The 22,311-nt window shown below is 40.1% G+C and overlaps 1 long non-coding RNA gene across 3 annotated transcripts in view; it reads right to left on the reverse strand.

Annotated features, from left to right (window-relative positions):
* Nucleotides 1–627: 627 nt before the first annotated feature.
* LOC103876672 overlaps nt 628–22,311 on the reverse strand; it is a 274,519-nt gene continuing 252,835 nt past the window's right edge. For all 3 annotated transcript variants that reach the window (XR_635996.4, XR_635995.4, XR_635994.4), the window contains one exon: nt 628–5,600. This is a non-coding gene — a long non-coding RNA (uncharacterized LOC103876672). The remainder of the gene's footprint in view (nt 5,601–22,311) is intronic.

Consider the following 22,311-nt stretch of genomic DNA (forward strand, 5'->3'; position numbering starts at 1 on the left):
ATATGGCTTTGTAGAGATAGTAGAAAGTTAGTTCACAGTAGTTAACAACACGGGCTTGGAAGTTAAAATGCCTACATAAGTTTGAATCCCATCTGTGTCATTTATTAACTGTGTAACGTTAGACAAATTATTTAACTTCTCTCTACATTTTTTCCTAATATAAATTATGAATATAGACAGATCGATAGGTAAATAGACAGACAGACAGACATGGTTTGGGTCTGTGTCCCCATCCAAATCTCATCTTGAACTGTAGCTCCCACAAGTCCCACATGTTGTGGGAGGGACCCAGTAGGAGACAATTGAATCATGGGGGTGGATTCCCCGACACTGTGCTCGTGGTAGTCAATAAGTCTCATGAGATCTGATGGTTTTACAAGAGGTTTCCCCTTTCACTTGGCCCTCATTTCTCTCTTGCCTTGCACCAGTTAAGACATGGCTTTCGCCTTCTGCCGTGATTGTGAGGCCTCCCCAGCCATGTGGAACTGTGAGTCCATTAAACCTCTTCTTCTTCATAAGTTGCTCTGTCCCAGGCATGTCTTTATCAGTATTGTGAAAATAAACTTATATATATGTAAATAAACATACATATATATATATATATGTAGAGAGAGAGAGAGAGTACTAGCTTCATAGGGTTTTTTTTTTTTTTTTTTTTTTTTGAGGATGAAATGAGACATGGTGAATGGTACTTTTAGAACCAAGCTTGGTACAGAGTGATGCGTCATAAATGGTTAGCAACTATTGTCATCTTTTGTAGTTTACATTAGGTTCATGATATCCATCTCATTTGACCATTTACTTCTGTGTTACAAAAAAAGGAACAATTTTTTTTGTAGAGATTTGCCCAAAAACAAGTGATCGTTGGCAGTTACAGGACTACCTTGTGACATTTGTTCACTGTTTTAAATATATTTCTCTCAAAGGGTCAAAGAATATAGATTTACAGAGTTGGAGCGATTTCAGCAGATTTCTCCTTCTGGACGCATGATACGCTTTTCTTTAAAATAGTCACCATTCAGAACACAATTCATGTAGTTTTTTGGGAAACAGATACTGATTTTATTTTAAGGCAAGTCTTTAGCATGGAAATTGGATGCAGAGTGTGATTTTCGCTTTGGGCTCTGGTTCAGGGGAAATTGGATTTCCTAGAGCACCAGCTGCGGAGGCGCCACAGGTGTTCACGGCTCAGCAATCACAGTGGCTAATTGGGACACACGAGGACAGAAAAATGTCCTAAATCTGAATCTTGTTCTATGGCATTTTTATTTCTCTCATAAGATCAAGCCCCAAAGTCCTTCTTAAGTGGAGATGCTAAAGGAAGCTAGCTGCTGCAGACAGAAAAGATGACACATGGTAGGGGCAGCACTGCAGGGGAGGGAAGAGCTGAGAGCCGCGGAAGGTAGCAGGACTTGGGGTTGTGTGCAACAGCTGCTGCATTGCAGTGGCGGTGGTGCTAAGGCCCTTCCATCTGAGTGTATCTGATTCTGAGTTGTAATCCAAGGGTAGGACTAGCAGAACAACTCCTGGAGTCTACAGTTGGACAAACTACACAACAGCTACTAAAATTGAATTCAGAAAGTTGAATACAGTAACACCAGACTTTGGGGGTAGAAAGGATGGCAGGCAGATGAGTGAAAGAAAGTAGTCATCAATTTCAAGGACTGAGAGGAGGTTTGCAACTTCTTACAGAGGACCATTCTGTTCTACGTTCCATCCGATATGGGAGAAATAGAACTACATCCCATTCTGTCTCCGGTGGACCACAGAATGCAGACAGTACCCATACTCATTTTATAAACACCAAACCTAAGCCATGGGGAGCTAAGCCCTTTGTCCTAACATGCAGCTGTACATGAAAACTGAATAGTATTCCATGTCCATTACTTGATGCTTGCCATCTCTGAGTTTTGTATTTTCTTCTGTCAAGCCAGCCACTTCCAGATTTATTCATCTAATAAACTAATCTTTAAAAATCCACTTTTGGGGGTGATCTCCTCTCCAAAGTCCTCTTTGATTCCTCTGCTCCTAGTTAAGATCTCTTCTGTGTCCTCCTCAACAGCTTGCACAGACCTCTGTGGATTCATTGAGATGTGACTAAGTACCTAATATGGCCCAGGAAACATGACCAGCTCGGGAACGCAGAATGGAATAAGACACATTTTGCACCAAAGGAAAGACTAGTCCTTTCCATGCCTTATGTTTGTTCAATGTGTGAAGTCTTTGAGGGCAAGGACTGCATCTCATTTATTTGTATACATCCAGACACAAGAGTTCCTGGCACAAAATAGGTACTCAGCACTGTTGAAAGAATGAGAGAATGATGAAAGAATGAGAAATACCCACTCAGTACTGGTGACAGAAAAGGGTAGTGGTAAACAAAGTCTGTTCTTTGAGTGAAACTTTCATCAGGTCATTTCTAATGCTAATTTTAAAATATTTTTCTTAGACTTGAATATAGACTTGAATTAAGGAGTGAAATTAAAGGCTCTTGGAGTTCGTGATTTGTGCTAAGTCTAGATCCTCAAACATCATTCCTTCCCACCACATTGTACACTAGCCTTCTTTCCAGGACACATGGGCATGGTTCAGGTGCTGTCTTGGCTACTTATTATGTTATCTTAGGTTAGTCACCTAAGCTCTCTGATCTTCCCTTTACTGACCTCTGAAGAGGGAATAACAGTCACACCTTCTTGCAGGAGAAATTCGTGGTTGCCAGTGCTGGTACTTATGGGGTAGGGCTCTAACAGTGATAAGTTTTATAATCTATTAATGGACATAGTTGGGGTATTAAGCATGTGCTCCGAGCCTCTCTACATTGTTAGTATTCATGGTAGTCTTGGATGATGCCCACCACATCTAAGTATCTAAGCTTGGTTATCTTCTAGTCTCTTGTCATGAGCAATGAACCTCTGGACGCCAGGGTATCTTCAATCACTGAGATTAAGTGGAACATCCCATGCCATTGTTGACTTTCTACCTAAGAAATTCCTGCTAGAGAACAAAGCCTTCAAAATTACTGCTAGATAATTAAGCCTTAAAAACAAAGCTGAGTTTTTAAGAAACTAAACAGACACAACATCTTCATCTTTGGGGAAGATTTTAGAAAACTTTTTATTTGATATTCTTATGTAGTTGCTCATTACTAATCAAACCAGGCTCAGAAAAACTAGGTAAAAATCTGAACTTTTTTTTCCAAACAGAAATAATTATTTAAGGTCATGGTACATGCTTAAATTGCATATAGAAATTCATTACCAGAAAATACAAGAAACCCTATTTCTATCTCGTTAAGAAACTTAGCCATATGATCTACAAATTCAGTGCAATCCCTCTCAAAATCTTAAGGTCATTTTTTTTTTTCCAGAAATAAATCTGTTCCAAGATTCATATGAAATCTTAAGAGATCCCCAAATAACCAAAACTATATTGAAAAAGAACACAGTCAGACATTTCATACTTCCTGATTTGAAAACTTACAACAAAGCTACAGTAATCAAAACAGTGTGGTACTGGCATAAAGACAGAGATACAGACCAGTGGAACAGAATAGAGAACCCAGAAATAAACTCCTGCATATATGGTCAAATCATTTTTGACGAGGGTTCCATAACCATTTGATGGAGCAAGGACAGTCTTTTCAACACACAGAGGATACCCACATGCAAAAGAATAAAGTTAGAATCTTACCTTAAACCTGTAAAAAGAAAATTAACTCCAATTGGGTTAGCAACCTAAACACAGAGGCTAAAGCTATAAAACTCTTAGAAGAAAATAGGAAGGATCGGCTTCCTGACATTGCATTTGGCAATGATTGATTGGATATGATACTCAAAGCATAGGTTAAAAAAAATAGCTAAATTGGACAACATCAAAACTTAAAAAAAAACAACGAAATGCTTGTGTGTCAAGGGACACTACCAACAAAGTGAAAGGCAACCCATGAAACAGCAGAAGATATTTGCAAATCATATATATGATAAGGAGATAATATCTGTAATATATAAGAATTCCTACAACTCAATAACAAATAACCAATTAAGGCAAAAGACTTAGACATTTCTCCAAAGAAGACACGCAAATTTCCCATAAACACATGGAAAGATGCTCAACATCACCAATCGTGAGGGAAATGCAAATCAAAACCACAATAGGATGCCACTTCACATCCATCAGGGTATCTATTATTTCAAAAAAATAAAACCATAGAAAAGAATAAGTGTTGGCCTGGATATGGAGAAATTGGAACCCTTGTAAACTGTGGTGATAATGCACCACTTTATGGTGCAGCCACTATGGAAAAGAGTGGCATTTCCTTAACAAATTAAAATGAAATATGATCCACATGATCCAGCAATTTCCTTAACAAATTAAAATGCAATATGATCCACATGATCCAGCAATTCCACTTCTGGGTTGATGCTCAGGAAACGTGAAATCAGGGACTCAGATATATATTTCGACACCCAAGCTAATAGGAGCACAATTCACAGTAGCTGAAAGACGGAGGCAGCACACGTGTCCACTGACAGATGTACAGTGGACTATTATTCAGCCTTAGAAAGGAAGGATGTTCTGACCCATTCTACGACATGGCTGGACCTTGAGGGCATTACGCTAAGTGAAAGAGAGCAGTCACAAAAGAACAGATACTGTACCATGCCACTCACACGAGGTAAGTCTAGTGGTCGTATTCACAGAGACAGAAAGCAGAATGCTGGGACCCAGGGAGTGTGGGGGAGGCCTGGGGAGTTAGTGTTTAATGGAGACAGGGCTTCAGTTAGGGAACGAAAAAGTTCTGAAGACGGCAGGTGGTGACCATTGCACCACTATGTGAATACATTTGATATCACTAATTACACATTTGAAAACTGTAAAAATGGTAAACTTCATGTTACAGGTATTTTACTACAATTATTTTGAAAACAAAAGGCTGTAACCTGAAGTTTTTCAAGAAGCATGACTCCCAGAGCCCACAGTGGCAGCAAGCGAGGTTTGTCAACAGTACCTGACACCTACAGGAACCCTGGGCAACGCAAAAGAGGCCCCAGTTAATGACCTTCTTAATTTCCTCATATATGAAATATCCCAAAATAGAACTAATAATGGACACAGGGATCTGATTTTAAAGAGGCTTTGTACAAAGGAGCTTCTCTATGACTGCTGAAGGGTGAACAAGGCCTATTAGTATGCTTATAAATTCTTCTTTTGGGTAATGTAACTAGATAACAGAAGGCTACTTGAGTCTATGTTTACCAAGAGATTACACATTCTGACTTTATATTGAATTGCTTATTAAAAGCAAGAGGTGTTGTATTCTTTATCAAATAAAATGCTGCTTCATTCACAAACGTATATTTATGCTTTTTCAAAGTAACATATTTTAAGGTAAATATGCAAAATGCCTGTCTGCATGTAAAGCTTAAAATATTAATACCACATAGAATTCCTCACCTTTAGGTGGCTCCTCGGATATCCATATGTATGTGAGACCAACTGGAACCTTTCTTGATGGAATTTTGTTGATAGTTTGAAAGATGCAAACACTTGATTGAATTCAATAACTACATTTTTTTCATCTTCCACCAGATGTGGCCACTCTAGAGAAGAACAAAAAGGCAGAATAATGAGGCTGATATTCATAATAAAAGCGAAACCCTAACTGAGGGATGTGATTGTCAGGTCTTTAATGCATTTGCTGCAAGTAGGCAATGAGGGCAGGCTGGGTGCACAGACACATGGAGATGATGAGACACACAGGGATGAGATGCATGCGGATGATGACACACATGGAGATGATGAGATGCACGGAGATGAAACGCTAGGAGATGAGACACATGGAGATGAAATACACAGAGATGATAAGACAAATGGGGATGATGAGACACGTGGAGATGAAACACTAAGAGATGAGACACATGGAGAAGATGAGATCATAGAGACACATGGGGATGATGAGACACGTGGAGACACATGGAGATAATGAGACACACAGGAAGAGATCCATGGGGATGATGAGACACAACGAGATGAGACAGATGGAGATGAGACACAAGAGATGATGAGACACATGGAGATGGAACACACAGAGATGATGAGACGCATGGAGATGAGAAGCACAGACATGAGATGCATAGAGATGAGACATATGGAGATGGAACACACAGAGATGATGAGAGGCATGGAGGTGAGATGCATGAAGATGATGAGACACATGGAGATAATGAGATGCATGGAGATGATGAGATGCATGGCGATGACAAGACACGTGATGAGCACATGGAGATGAGATACGTGGAAATGAGATGCACGGAGATGAGATATAAGAGATGATGAGATGCACGGAGATAAGATGAGAGGGATAGTGGCGACAATAACCATGTATCACACTCAATTAATTTCCAATAAAACATTCCTTATAGAAAAACCTTTTAGAAAATTAATGAAATTACTCTTTGTAATATAAAAAATACACAAAACTATAAATATATTCTTATAAAACTAAGGGAAAGAGTCATTTTTATGATTGAGTCTACAAAGTATTAAGATTACAAAATGTGTAGAGACAAATTACAGAAGCATACGTGATGTATCTGCACATGTATTTCATAGCTAATATCATCAGCAGGTTGTCATGTGTGTTTGTATTTTTGTCAGTTCAAAGGATAGCAAATAAGTTGTGATTTCCACATAAAAGATTTTACAAGAGCATGCTATCAATTAAAAAGCAAAACAAAATGCAACATCTTGGGTAATAATTCAAACTTTTTTATTTGTTATGGCTATAAAGCAATATCCAAATAGTGTTTAAAATGGGGCTTATGTATAAACCTCTATGATTAATGTTTATACAGTAGGCACAGTTATTTCCAACACATTCTGAGATATTACTTACTAAACTGACTAAGAAAGGTTGAGATGGTATTCAATACAGTGGCTTTATAAAAATGCAAGTTAATTTTCACCATTTGAAAGACACCAAATAGACAAATTTAAATAAATATTATAAACAAACCAACATAAAGCAAAACGAGTGATTGAGAAATAATAGAATTGGACATTAATAATCGAAGCCACTCTAATATATTGTCAGTACTATGCGTAAAACAATCATATTTTACTTTCATAAAATATTATTACGTTAATTTACACAATGACTTACTCTACTGGTAATCCTAAAAATTCATCTCTATCAGTTTAAGCTTTTTAGCATGTTCTATAGATTCATCGCGTTGTCCATCGTTGTTTTGGGAAAAGTGTTTTTTCTATTCTTCAATGTTCACAAAGGGTAGCAAGGAGGAAGACCTGGAGACCATCAGGCCACTCCTGTGGGAGCAGCTGCAGTCCCAGTCCCTCAACGGCAGATATGACTGACCATTGTCAGGAGAGGGACAGGTTTTTCATTAAAGTGATAAGTATCTACAAAACAGAATTTCGTGGACAAAATGAAAGGTTTTATTTGGAGCGTGCTCTCTTCTCCATGCACACATTCACAAATCATGGAGTCAGAAGTGTCCTTCCCATTCCCAGGTGAAACAGCAAAGCACCTTCAGCCTCTCATCAGGGCTGCTTGTCCAAATATTCCAGTTTGGGTGCCCCTGGTTCCTTCCCTGGGTCCCTCGGGCTTTCCGGAGTGAGGAGACACCCTCACAAACATGAGAACCCCTCTTGGAGGAACGAGAGTTAGAGTAATAGCTGGAGGTGAGACTACCTTTGTTCCAAGATGCATTCCCATCTGGGAGTCATTTACCAGATGTAGATTTAAAAGTTACTGACAAATGGACTATAGGCTAAATGCCCTTGCAGGGTGTATGATGCTGCTTACTAAATGTGTGTGTGCACATCCATCCATCCATCCATCCATCCATCCATCCATCCATCCATCCATCCATGCATCTATCTATCTATCTATCTATCTATCTATCTATCTATCTATCTATCTATCTATCTATCTATCGATGTAGGTATGTATGTATGTATGTGTATGTATGTATGTATGTATCTATCTATCTATCTATCTATCTATCTATCTATCGATGTAGGTATGTATGTATGTATGTATGTATGTATGTATCTATCTATCTATCTATCTATCTATCCATCGATCGATGTAGGTATGTATGTATGTATGTATGTATGTATGTATCTATCTATCTATCTATCTATCTATCTATCTATCTATCTATCTGTCTATCATCTATCTATCTACAGTGTGCTTTTAACAACAGGCCCTCACTAGGTAAAGATTCACAGAACAATCAGCTAATGAGTGAGTGAGTCAGTGACCTCCTTTTCCCAGTTCTTCAGGTGCGGTAGGAAGGAATATGCACCTACGGTTCTGGCTGCTCACAGTTCCCTGTCCCAGATGCCACTTGTGATCACTGGTAATGGAATTCCTAGGCTGAGCTCTTAAACGGCATGTTTAGCAGGCAGCTTAGCTGCAAAACAAAAATAACACCAGCCAGGCGAGAGCTCCTTGGGGTTCTCAGGCACACTCTGTCCTCAGCCAAAGCTTTGCTGGCCTTTCTCCTCATCGACCCTTCCTCTAATCTCCCAAATGAGAATGGGGGTTTCTTTATGGTATTTGTCATTATCTGGGATTATATTACACAGATTTTGGTTTTAAACTGTTTTGAGGTAACTAGATTCACATGCAGCTGGAAGAAAGAATACAGAGATCCCATGCACCCGTGTTTCAGTGTCCCCCAATAATAACATTTTGCAGAACCATAGCACATACAGGCAGAACGACATTGATTCGTCCCACTGATGTGCAGATTTCCTACTTCTCTTGTGTTCATGTATGCATGTGCGATTTTAGCACCAGTGTAGGTTTCTGTGTCTGTGACCACAGTCAACATGCAGATAACTATCACTGAAGGAGCAAGGGTTCCTCTGTGTCCTTTTATAGTCCCATCCACTTCCTTCCTTTTCCATTCCATCCACCCACTGTCTTTCCTATTCATCCTGCCCTCCATTTCATGGCCACCTTGCTTTCTTCCTGTTCATCACCCCACTCCCCTCTGCTTTCATATACACGCCATCATTTCCTTTCATAACCATGACCACCCCATTGTCTTTCATTGCTACATCCATCCCCCTTCCAATTAATAGCCATGCCCACTTCTGCCCTTTCATAGCTACTCCCACCTTCTTCACCTTCTTCATTTTCATAGCCAAACCCAGCCTCTTTCCTTTCAGAGCCACACGGATGTCCCTTCCCTTTCAGAGCCAACTCTCCTACCCTGAACCCCTGGCAACCACTCATCAGTGTTTCTGTCATTTTGTTATTTCAAGAACGTTCTATAAATGAAGTCATACACTGTGCAAAGCTTGCAGATTGGCTCTTCTTATTCAGCATAATTCTCTGGAGCTTCCATCTGGGTTGTATCAATAGTTTATTCTTTCTAATGGCTGAGTAGTATTCCATGGCGCGGCTGTACACAGTTTAACTCTTCATGCTCGGGAGGCCATCTGGGTTATTTCCAGTTTTTGGCTACCATGAATAAAGCTTCTGTAAAGATGTGTGTGTAGGTTTTACTGTGAATGTACATTTCCCTCTCTCTGGGGTTAATGCCCAAGAGTGGGATAGCTGGGTCATATGGCAATTGCATGGCTAGCTTTAAAAAAAAACGCCCAACTGGTTTGAATAGCTGTACCATTTCACTTTGCCTCGATTAATGTACCAGTGATTCAGTTTCTCTGCATCTTAGTCAAAATTTGGTGTGTTGTTGTTTTATGTCAGTCATTGCAGGTATGTAGTGACAGCTCATCGTGGTTTTAACTTGCATTTGCCTAATAGTTGATGGAATTAAATATCTTTTCAGGTACATTTAAATTTCATCTTTAGTGAACTATCTGCCCATGTCTTTTGCCCATTTTCTTACTACATTGTTTTAAATCGTTAAATTTGAGATTTCATTGTATATTCTAGATACTAGTTCTTTGATGAATATTTGATTTCCAAGTATTTTTGCTACTTTATTGCTTGTCTTTTCATTGTCTTAACAGGGTGTTTTGTAAAGTAAAATTTTAATTTTAGTGACATCCAATTCATCAATTTTCCCTTGTGGATTATGTGTGTGTAAGTATCTGTTTATGCATTTATTTTCTGTCTTCCCCCATGGAAAACTACACTCCATTGTGGTAGACACTTTGCTATCTAACTTATTTCTAAATCACAAGAGTCTAGAATTTTGCCTGGCACACACTAATGATCAACAAATTCATGTTGAATGAACAAATAAATGAATAAACACTAATTTATTAGGTAAAAACCATTTAAAGTAAGTCTTTTTTCTAACACTGGGGAATGATAACAATAGTAAGAGTAGTATATTAACATTCTGCAAAATGATTTTAAATCCATTATTCTCTTGGGTTTTCATCACCCCCTGTGGGGAGGACTGTTCAGGTATGATTCTCTTACTTCAGAAATCAGCCCAGGGATGTGAGGCTCCTTCTCAGTGACATCTGCACCTTGTTTCCACTCTTGTATGTTTCTGCCCAGGATTCCCTCAATATTTAGAAGTGATTGAGGATGATTAAAGAAAGAATTAATTCACTTGGGAGCAACAAAACTATAGACCTTACTACCTTAAAGTGGAATATGAATTGAAACCATATCTAAGTATGACTGCAGTTTATATAAACTCAAGGACAATTGGGTCATGTCTGCTGTTTGAGGGAAGGAAGAGTTCACTCAATGGTATAGACCCAGTGGTCTTGTTATTTCTCAAAAGGTCTGTGTGTCACCCACACTGGTGGGAACTGAATGGCCGTCCCCATTTCTCTGAACAAAGGGTGCCTGGCTGAGTGGGCCTGCAGCAGCCATAGCATCCCCGCTTCTTACTCTGGGTGAGGGCATTAACGGGGTTGCAACTGCTTTTCGCAGGATTGTTTTACTATTTCCAGTGGCTTTCCATGAAAGCACATGCCATCTTGTCCCATGCAACACAAAACAGTCATGCAGGGCACCAGAGTTAGCACCCAACGGTCTCACGGCCCCACGGTGAGCACCCAACGGTCTCACGGCCCCACGGTAAGCACCCAACGGTCTCACGGCACCACGGTAAGCACCCAACGGTCTCACGGCACCACGGTAAGCACCCAACGGTCTCATGGCACCGCGGTAAGCACCCAGTGGTCTCGCGGCACCAGAGTTAGCACCCAACGGTCTCATGGCTCCACAGTAAGCACCCAACAGTTCTTATGGCACTGCGGTAAGCACCCAATGGTCTCGCTTTCCATTTGTGTTGATGAGCAGAGCCCTCCGGAACCAGGTGCCCTGGTCAGTGCTGGCAGCACTTCATCCCCGCTGAGGGTGGACATGTGTGCTGTGAGTTCTCCACACAGTCCTGGCCAAAGGCCTTGTACCAAAGCATGAAGGGACGCAGGGCTGCAGCTCGGCAGGGGGCACATAATGCATGGGTGACATTTCTATGAATAATTTATCGCTCAAAGTCCTTAATAATGTCTGTGTCTTCTTAGGCTCTTCACCTTTCAGAATCATTGCAGTTAAAAAAAGAAAGAATAAGGAAAGGCCTCAGTACAGATAAAAATTGTTCTATAGATCAATAATTATAAATGGATGATTGTCACTGAAAATGTGGTGGGTTTCCTAGAAAGAGTTTTGTAGGAAGCTTTGGAGGCTGCAACACATCTTGTGTTATGATTTTCTCTTGACTCTGTCACAGAATTTAGCATACCATGCTGTAACTGTAGGTCTCCTAAGCAGCACCCCAACCCCACCACGAGCTCATCAGGGCAGGGGAGAGAGCCCATTAGACTCTAAACCCCAGAACTGGATCCACTGCAGACATAGAACATGTGTGCAACCGAAGTTTGCTCAGTTTCATGAGTGAATCAAAGATGAACTAAATTAACATCTCACGGCCAGCCACAACACCTGGGCACACAGACAGCGTGCAGCAAGGAAGGACTGCAGCTTCAGGGTGACACTCTCCCTGTTCTTTAGTTTGGGGCCGTAGGGTCCCTTTCTCAGGAACTTGGGCCATTTCTTCATTGTCATATCATATAGGACAAACAAGTGACTGTAAAAACTCAGTTGTAGATCAATGAATTATTCATAGCTGTATTATAAAATTCATTTTAACTTTATTATTATTAATATTCATGATATATGAAAAATGTTTTTACTTTCCCCCTTTAACAAGGGTAGTTGGTGTTTAATTTATTTTAAGTTAATTATGTAGTGAATAAAAAATCATTATTTGTCCAAAAATTCAAGAATGATCTATTACTTTATGTTTAGTTATTTAGACAGATTATATATTAAGAGACAGATCGAAATTTAATGATATATCCTGTAATGAAAAGTAGGCATAAAATGACCTTCTGTTTGAAATTTTTGCATTTGAGGCTAAAGAAAGCCAAACTTGTTTATTCACTTTTTCTCTCCTTTCTTCCCTCACTGTCTCTCTCCCTCCCTGTTTCCCTCTTCTCCTCTCCCCTCCCTTCCCCTTCTCTTCCCTCCTTTCCTTTTTCCCTCCCTCCCTTCCTTGCCCACTTCCTGTCTACCTCCCTCTATTCTTCTCTTCCTTTCCTTTCCTCTTTTCTCTCTCTCTCTCTCTCCTTCCTTTCTCCTTTGTTTTTTGGTTTTTAAGTTTATTGCCAAATGATGAGGTAGAAGACAGCATTCCAGTCTGATATTTGTAAGCACTTCTCCATATATAATATATTATAAACAGTTATTTTTATTCTTAATATATAAAAAAGCTAATTTGGTTATACATTTTACTGTAAATTGTTTTTCCTTTTAACATTTAAATAATCAGAGAGATAGTGATCGGCAGTGGGAGGGTTTTGATTAATAGATATGACTTAGAGAGTGGGTACAGGTCATTTTGAGGCAGATTTGGTCCTTGCTAGTTTGTATTTTATTCTCAGGGTTCCTTACACTTCTTGTTTTCACTAGTGGCTCATTGTGAATGTGTGGCTTAACTCCTCCACGGCCCAGCATTAGGGAGCTGTGGACCCTGCAGCCTGGCTGAGGGGGCCACAGTGACTGAGGGGTGCAGAGCTGAGTCACAGGGTTGCCAGCACAGGGGCTTAACCTCTGGTGACTGCCAGAGCTGCTGGCAAGCTAGAGTCCCATTTGGAGCCCCTCTAAGCGGTTCTATTTGTAATGAAAACTATATTTATGCTATTCAGTTTTAAATATAGAAGTTGAAACAGCTGTGTTTAGCGCCTTTGTTCACACAGACCCCCTGCAACAACCTTGAGAACCCCAGGGAATTTGTCAATGTCAGGGAAGGAGCATTTTGTCAGTTACCAAATCTGTTTATTACCAGAGGGATAGAGGGATGAAGGATGCTGAAGAACTTTGATGTCGTCTTTCCTAAGATGAAACACGTAACTGCACTGTCTTTCGCTTCAGCTCCCTGTCACCCAATGCACCTGAGATATCTGGATTCCGGGAAATTCTTCATCCTAGACCCTGAGAGATTGTGCAGACCAGCTCCAGATTGCTTGTGGTCTGACAGGCTGCAACTGTGAGCCATCACAATGAACAACAGGAAGAAAAGATCTTTGAAAAGGTGATGTGTGTTCTCATCAACCTCATACACGCGCATGGTTTAGGGGTAAAATACCTCTACATGGCTCATTACAAAAACAGTGTTCCCCACATACCACCCCTGTCTTACTTCCAGCTCCCCAGAGGGAAAACTTTCAATGCTTCTAGCCATTTCTTTTGGCATTTGCCTTCAGACCCTACATGAATACGTCTCTACCACGGGCGGCTGTGTGGTTTCCCACCATGAACCACTAAACTTCCACGTCCTGTCTAGGGGAACTGGGAGGTATGCTAACGCACTCCACGCCCCAGCCCTTCTCACAGTTTCTGCCCCCAGCATGGTTGTACTAGGCAATGCATGAGATTATTAGGCAATGCTTTACTGTCATAACTACAGAGAGACTATTGCCAGATGAACCACACATTAATGCTATGTTCCTTATCAGCACAATATTTCTACCCTGCAATTAATATAATTGTGTCCGTGCACACACATGCTCTCCTATGTACCTGTCATGACTCTATCCTAAATTCCCAATTATGTCATATCTTCTTCTTAGGGAAGAACAGCTTGGTTATCAATTTGGTGTCCTGCGTAAAGTCTCAGGGAGTCATCTGTGTCCTCCCATCTGGCCTGGTCCACACTGGTTCTCTTGAAAACTGGGGCTGTAATGATGCCCCTTGGCCATCACCAGGTCCCTGCCCCATCTCTTGTAATCTCTCTCTCTTTGCTGCATCCCTGTCTTCCTCTGTCTTGATTTACTTGTTGTTGGTTTTTTGTTTGTTTGTTTTTGGTGGAAGACGTAATCCCACAGCTTCCTATGGAAAGGTTGTTGGGAGATTTTTAATGATTCCTAAATGTTAAAATGTCTATTTTTGTCTTGACACCCAACTAATATTTGTCTGAGTAATACTTAGTAATACTTAGAAATAACTTCCCTGGAGGTCTGATGGTGTTCCTCCCTCATCTTCTTACCTCTTGAAGATTCTTCGAATCCTTTCCCCTAGACCCCCATGCCCAGAGTCATGATTTTCTCTTTGCTTCTAGTGTTTTAGTATTTCCCCAGAATGAGGGGGTGTGTAGATCTGTTTTCTCCCATGTGATGTATCCTGCAGCTTTTCCAGGGCCATCGTCTTCCCTGCTTTCTTCAGTGGTTGTTTTCTCTCCATTTTCTCTGATCTCTTTCTGGAACTTACATGATTCAACCACTGGTCCTGTGGGAGCTGGACAGACCCTCTAATCTTATTTTCCATCCCTTCGCCATTTTGTTGTAATCAGATTTCCTCTACTGTACCTTCTCATCTGTCTTGTGAGACTTTTTAAAATTTCAACACTCATCTTTAAATTTCTAAGTGATCTCTTAGTTATTCAACTCATCATCTTCTTCTTTTTCTACTTAAAATTAAATGTGTTCCCGTTCAGCAAACCCAATGTAGTTTCCCTCCTGTGACTCAGACAAAGTCAGTGATAGCTTCTTTGTTTCTCTTGAACAGTCTTTATTTTCTCCTTTTTTGTTTGTTTGTTTGGGTCCTTTTTATATTAGAGGGCTTGCATGAACATCTAGAGATCTTCATTATCTGTTCATATTTAACAGGGCAGCATTAGAAAGCCTCTTGGAAACACTTTTCACATGGGCAGGGTCTTCTGACCTGTGGGGGGCTTTGTGTGCTTTGCCTGGGCTCCTGACTAGGGGTGTCCGTGCCCCGAGAGCATGGAAAGAACTGGATTCTCAGCCAGATGACGTGAACCTGGATTTTAAAAAAAAGAACACGACCAGGCACAGTGGCTCATGCCTGTAATCCCAGAACTTTGAAAGGCCAAAGCTGGTGGATCACCTGCAGCCAGGAGTTTGAGACCAGCCTGGCCAACATGATGAAACGCTCTCTACTAAAAAATATAAGAATTAGCTGGAGGTGGTGACACGTGCCTGCAATCCCAGCTACTCAGGAGGCTGAGGCAGGAGAATCGCTTGAACCTGGGAGGTGGAGGTTGCAGTGAGCTGAGATTGCACCATTGCACTCCAGTCTGGGTGACAAGAGCTAAACTCTGTCTCAAAAAAACAAAACAAAACAAACAAAAAATCCACATTTGCTCCTGACATATCTCTACAGGTCTCCTTGCTTGAGGCTATCTACACTAAAGATGTTAACACTAGATACTCATGCCATGAGATCAGGCACATAAGAATCTCTCAAAATTTAACGTAGAGAGCCTTCACCAAACAGTTGTTTAATACCCGTTATTTAAAACTAAGCTCTTTAGACGCACAAGTGATATCTGGGTTCGTTAAGTGTTGACAGCAGAACTGAGGAGGGGAGAAGCCCAGAAAAAGGGGCTATAGAATATGGCAAGTCTGAAACCACCTATGATGGGCAGACTTCACATTATTCCTCTTCATTCTCAGAAGCTACTCGGGGAAAACACAAGGTCAGTGCCTAGACTTGGTGAGTTGGGGCCAGCTCAAGTCCTAGCTTCAGACCCCCTGAGTCCCCTGCTTGGGAGCCGGTGTCCTCACAGCAGGTGAAATGGAGTCCACACCATCACAGCAAGGTTTGATGATTTCCAGTTGTTAACAGGATAGAAGTTGTCCGGGAGAACGTGGGGAAGTGAAATTTTCAAGAAGATCAGATGGAGGGAAGCACTCTGACATCCTGAAATGTAGATACGGTGTAGGTTTCCCAGGATGAACACGTCAAGGACATAATTATCATCACCTCCTTCAGGGAGACTAAAAGTATCTGTTTACAGAGAGGAGACTTTAAGATATTGCTCGGGGAGTTTTTTGTGGTTTTTTTTCAGGGCAATAATCTATAAAATTCTGAATTACAGACAATATAAGTTCTTAACAATCTTAAATTGTTTAGACGAAATCATTGACAATATTATGAAACATATAACATATCTAATAGAATTAATGTAGAAAAAGATATCTCCTTTAGTGAAATAAATACATTTCAGAGAAGCTTGTTGGAAAGTAAAATTTTCAATGAAATAACTTTTCCTCATTTATTTTCATTATGAAATATGAAATGGTTCCTGATTAAAGTATTTTGGTGTTTAGATGCAATAAAGCCAAAATTAAGAAATGAGTGTATGACCAGGTGCAGTGACTCTTATGCCTGTCTGAAATCCCAGCATTTTGAGAGGCTAAGTTGGGAAGATCACTTGAGACCAAGAGTTGGAGATCAGCCTGGGAAACATAGGGAGAGGCCATCTCTAGAAAAATAAAAATGGTAGCCAGGCTTGTTGGCACACACCTGTGGTCCCAGCTACTTAAGACACTGAGGTAGGAGTGTAGCTTGGGCCCAGAAGATTTTTGAGGCTGCAGTGAGCCATGATAGTGCCACTGCACTCCAGCCTGGGCTACAGGGCAAGACCCTGTTTCACAAAAAGAAAAAAAAAACCAAAAAAAATCAAGTGTACTTCTAAAACTTCATCACATTATAGTTGTATAGTCATAGCTATACTATTCAAATCGAACATTAACAAAAATTTTAAAATAGTTATAATACCCAAAATTAATGGCTACAAAGTCACAAATATATTCAAAGTTAGAATTTATAGCAATATAAAAACCTTGACAGCACATCTCCTCCCTCACCTTGCTGTATGCATTAATCCTTTGAAAGAGGCAGTCCTTCCCAAAGCAATTGCACTTTGATTAAATTGATCACCTGCCTCAAACTCCTCATCATTTTAAACTCTTCATCCCGAGTAGCCATTTTAATCACCCTCCCTTAACTTGAAATTACCAGCCTCAGTAACCTGGCGTGGTGTCCTGTAAGATTCTACAAAGGGAGCTCATGTCCACCCCGCACCTCTCAGCAAGCGTCTTGCTTCCTTGCAATGAGTTTGCACCTAGAACAGCAGAGTGTCTCCATGCTGCCTCCCATTCCAATATATCATGAGAGAATGCCTCCCATTCCAATATGATCCTGTGCATTTTTTACCTATTCAGAGCAGATGACACTTTTTAATTAACTTATAAAAATGCTGCTAATTTTGGAACGTAATAATTTCCTAGGGCATATCTGTCTCTCTCTTACACACACACACACACACACACACACAGCATCTAGAACCAAAGTTGGAAGTTAAAGCAGAAAGAAGAAATTAGGCATAAAATAACAGTAAGAAAACTAAAATTCTGATGTTTTCAAGGAATGATTTATCTTTTTGCAAAAAAAAAAGTGTGTCTTCCTGTCTCCTTGTCTCATGACGTTTTTCACACCAGCCCTTCCCACTAAATGTTTAAATTTTATTCATTTAAAAAAGCCCAGCTCAAATACCTTCTTTCAATTTCCAAAAAAGGTGATCTATCATCTTTACATATCAAACACTTTAAACTTCTTCTAATGCGGCACCAGAATTAAATCTCATGTTAGGTTAGATCCACATCCTACTTCTCTTACTAAACAAGAGCTGCACAAACGGTAATGATAACGGAAAAGTTCATATGTTCTTGCTGTGCGCCAGGTGTGTTCCAAGAACTTTATAAAGATTAATTCTTGTAAACCTCAGCACAACTTCCAGTGAGGCAGGAACCCCTGGCATGTCCATCTTCAGGAACACAGACCCTCAAGAACAGCCCCCTTCCCCGCAGTGTGATCACAGACACTCGCTTGGCCTTTGTGAACCTCACTTTCCTCATCATTAAAATAGCATGGCTCATAAATATTCTCTGTACATTTTCTGTGAATTTAAATATTATTTGTTTCTCATTCTCACCAAAGCGCTGACCTACAAACTACTGATTCTACAGCAAGACCAATTCCAGGAGAGGCTATGGAGGCAATGCCAAGAAATGAAGAAAACAAGGGTGGGGCATGGAGAGGAATGAGAGGTGACCTGGTCAGGGGCAGGTGGCTGCCCCTTGCAAGCATGGGGGAAAGGAGAAAAGTTGCCGCTGTCCAGTCCTTGCTTTTCTCCATCATGTCCTCCGAAGAACTGACCAAGAAATATCTGGACCAGATGGTGGAGCTCAGGAAGCCTTGGCAGTCAGGGTGAGTCAGTGTCATTGCAGAGGAGCCGTTCAGAAAAGCATTTACATCCGTTCAGAAAATACAAAGCCAGTAATACATTAAGAAAAGATGTGTGATGCCTCTACAGGGAAAGTCACAAAACTTTATTAAGAAATGTTAAAGGAGGCCTGAATCAACAGAGAGATAAATCACATCGTGATTAGGAAAACTTAATGCGATAACGGTCTCAATTCTTCTCCAAATTAATAGTGCGATTTCAATCAAAATATCAAATGAGATTTATAAGGAACTTGATAAGTATACATGAAGAAGTAAAGGGTTGGGAATATCTCCAACATTTGTAAAAAGGAGAATCAGGAAAGGGGGGTTGTTCTACCTGACCTTAAGAGTTATTCTGAAGCTATAGTAATTAAATCCATGTGGTGTTGGCTTGGGATACAGAAATTAATCTATAAAATAGAACAAAAAATCTGTCAACAGGCCTATGAATATTGCATGAGGAGACTTTGGAATAGAGAAGGTATGCCACAAGTTAAAAAATATATATATTCCTTAACAAATTGAATGAAAAAATGATTACCGACAAAAGATGAAGCTGTATTCTCACATCATATGCAAAGAAAACTTAAGATGGATTAAGGAGTTAAATATCAAAAACTAAGCCTCAAGTCTAGGCACAGTGGCTCAAGCCTGTAATTCCAGCACTTTGGGAGGCCAAGGCAGAAGGATTGTTTGAGCCCAGGAGTTTGATACCAACCTGGGTAATGTAGTGAGATCCTGTCTGTACAAAAACAAAAACATAAAACTAAAGTCAGACTCTTCCTAAAAAACATAGATTAATATGTACTTAGGCCTTGGAGTAAGGAAAAATAAACAGGACCCTCATAGCATTGATTATAAAAGAAAAGATGAATTAATTCAAAAATATTAATATTACAAATTTGTTCATCAAAAGACATCTTAAGGAAAGTGGAAGGTCAGGTTATAATCTGGTAGAAGATATATTTTTGATTTATGTGAAGAACATATAAAGCATTAAAAATAAATAAAAGCATACTCAACACAATAAAAGATAGTGCAGAAAATGTTAAGCATTTCACAAGAGGGAACACGTACACCACGAGTATATGGAAAAATAATCAACAGTTATTTGTCAGAGAAATGGAAAGTAAGTCCGGATGAGATACTGTTCCCCTACCATTCAATTACAATATTTTTGAAATCTGACAATACCAAATGTTGGAGATATAAAAAGTGACAACATCTTAGATGTTTAATTTCCTATCAAGATAATGGTGTTGGTGCCTGCTGACAGGTGAAGGAACCTGAGGAATCTTCTGGTCCGGTGAACTTTACATGGTGATTGCTGATGTCCCAGGGGTTTGGAGGAGACACTTTAGAAGCCACCCAGGGAGAATGTGGGGATGAGCTGAGCACATGAGGAGCTGCTATCCCGGCCAGCAGAGCCCCACTCGCACACATTTCCACAGAGGGCTTCCCCCAGCAGAAAGGAGAGTCCGAGGCTGCAGTGGCTGAAGGCTTCTCCAGGAAAGCACAGTCAGTGCATAGACAAACTGGGATGGGGTCACAGAGCAGGTCAGCCAAGGTAAGATGAGACCCCGGGCCCTCCCTGTCCTGACACCCAGGCCAGGTACCTTCCAGTTCACAACTGGCTTCTTGCAAAGAATTCATGGGAAGAGAGTAAACCACCTTTCCTGCATATTTCACATTAGCTAAAATTCTGAAATGCCATCATTTAAATCCTCAATAAATATAGATGTAATGTATTGCTCACTTTGTAAATAGACATATTGCTAAACAATTTACCTTAAGGAAAATATCTGAAAGATAGTAGTATTTCCCTCACCTATAATGACACAAAATCATATGAAAATAATCTAAAGATAAAAATTATGATTTTATTTTAATTATCCAATAGTAATACTGGCTTTTTTTTTTTAATGTGTATACTTGCAAGCGTGTGGGGGAGAAAGGGAGGGGAAAGTTACAGTTACTTAACTATTATTACCTTTCCTTGGTAACTAGGATAAGGACATTTCTCTCTATGAATCTGAATTTAAAATTCATCTTATCTGAGGCCACAGGTGTCTGGAGTCTGTGGCTATTGGGGTTAGCCTGGGATTGTGGCAGATTTAAGCCTGGGACTGCAGAGTAAAACTTTTAGAAAAACACATAAGGAGAAAACTCCTTGACATTTGTCTGGGCAATTACTTTTTTTTCTTTTATTATGCTTTAAGTTCTGGGGTACATGTGCAGAATGTACAGGTTTGTTACATAGGCATACATGTGCCATGGTGGTTTGCTGCACCCGTCAACCCATCATCTACATTAGGTATTTCTCCTAATGCTATCCCTCCTCTAGCCCCCACACCCCGACAGGCCTTGGTGTGTGATGTTCTCCTCTCTGTGTCCATGTGTTCTCATTGTTCAACTCCCACCTGTGAGTGAGAACATGCAGTGATTGATTTTCTGTTCTTGTGTTAGTTTGCTGAGAATGATGGTTTCCAGCTTCATCAATGTCCCTGCAAAGGACATGAACTCATCCTTTTTTATGGCTGCACAGTATTCCCTGGTGTATATGTGCCACATTTTCTTTATCCAGTCTATCACTGATGGGCATCTGGGTTGGTGGCAAGTCTTTGCTATTGTGAATAGTGCCACAATAAACGTAGGTATGCATGTGTCTTTATAGTAGAATACAGAGATTTAGTAGATACAGAGATTTATAATCCTTTGGGTATATACCCAATAATGGGATTGCTGGCTCAAATGGTATTTCTAGTTCTAGATCCTTGAGGAATCACCACACTGTCTTCCATAATGGTTGAACTAATTTACACTCCCATCAACGGTGTAAAAGCATTCCTGTTTCTCCACATCCTCTCTAGCATCTGTGGTTTCCTGACTTTTTACTGATCACCATTCTAACTGGCATAAGATAGTATCTCATTGTAGTTTTGATTTGCCTTTTTCTAATGACCAGTGATGATGAGCTTTATTTTCATATGTTCGTTGGATGCATAAATGTCTTCTTTTGAAAAGTGTCTGTTCATATCCTTCATCCACTTTTTGATGGGGTTGGTTTTTTCTTGTAAATTTTTTTAAAGTTATTTTCAAAAGAAGTCACTTATATAGCCAACAAACATATGAAAAAAAGCTCATCATCACTGGTCATTAGAGAAAGGCAAATCAAAACCACAATGAGATACCACCACATTGTACACCATAAATGTATTCAGTTTTTATTTGTCATTAAGCTGAGGGAAAATAAAACAAAAATCGACCTGATCCTTTTTTGCTGTTCCATCTCTACTACACCCCCAAAACATAGGAAAAACCTAATTTGAGTAAGAGAGATTAGCTGTAATAGTAAATTTATCATTCTTACCCACTTTTTTGCAAAAGGAAAGTTCACATTTCCTGTTAAGGTGATCTACCCCACATTTCCATTTTGCCATCAGCCTGCCGTTTGTCTGTCCATCCAACTGTCTAACCTGTGTTACAACACCACCTCTCACCCCACATGGAGGCTCTGTGCTGTGGGGTCACTCGGGGTGGAAGAAGCTAATCTTGCCCCTCAGTTCACAGCCTGACTGCAGATGACTGAGTGTCCAAAGCAATGATAGGACACGGAAGAACTTCTAAACAAGTTCCTTCCAGCTTGATACTGAGATTTCACTTTTGCTGCAAACTCTTTTTGAGAGTTGATGTTGACCCAACTCGCTTTACCCTGGTGAGCAAGATGAACCGACAACTGTGTTTGTCTGGAC

Source organism: Papio anubis, chromosome 14, assembly GCF_008728515.1.
Source record: "Papio anubis isolate 15944 chromosome 14, Panubis1.0, whole genome shotgun sequence".
In the NCBI taxonomy this organism is placed as follows: domain Eukaryota; kingdom Metazoa; phylum Chordata; class Mammalia; order Primates; family Cercopithecidae; genus Papio; species Papio anubis.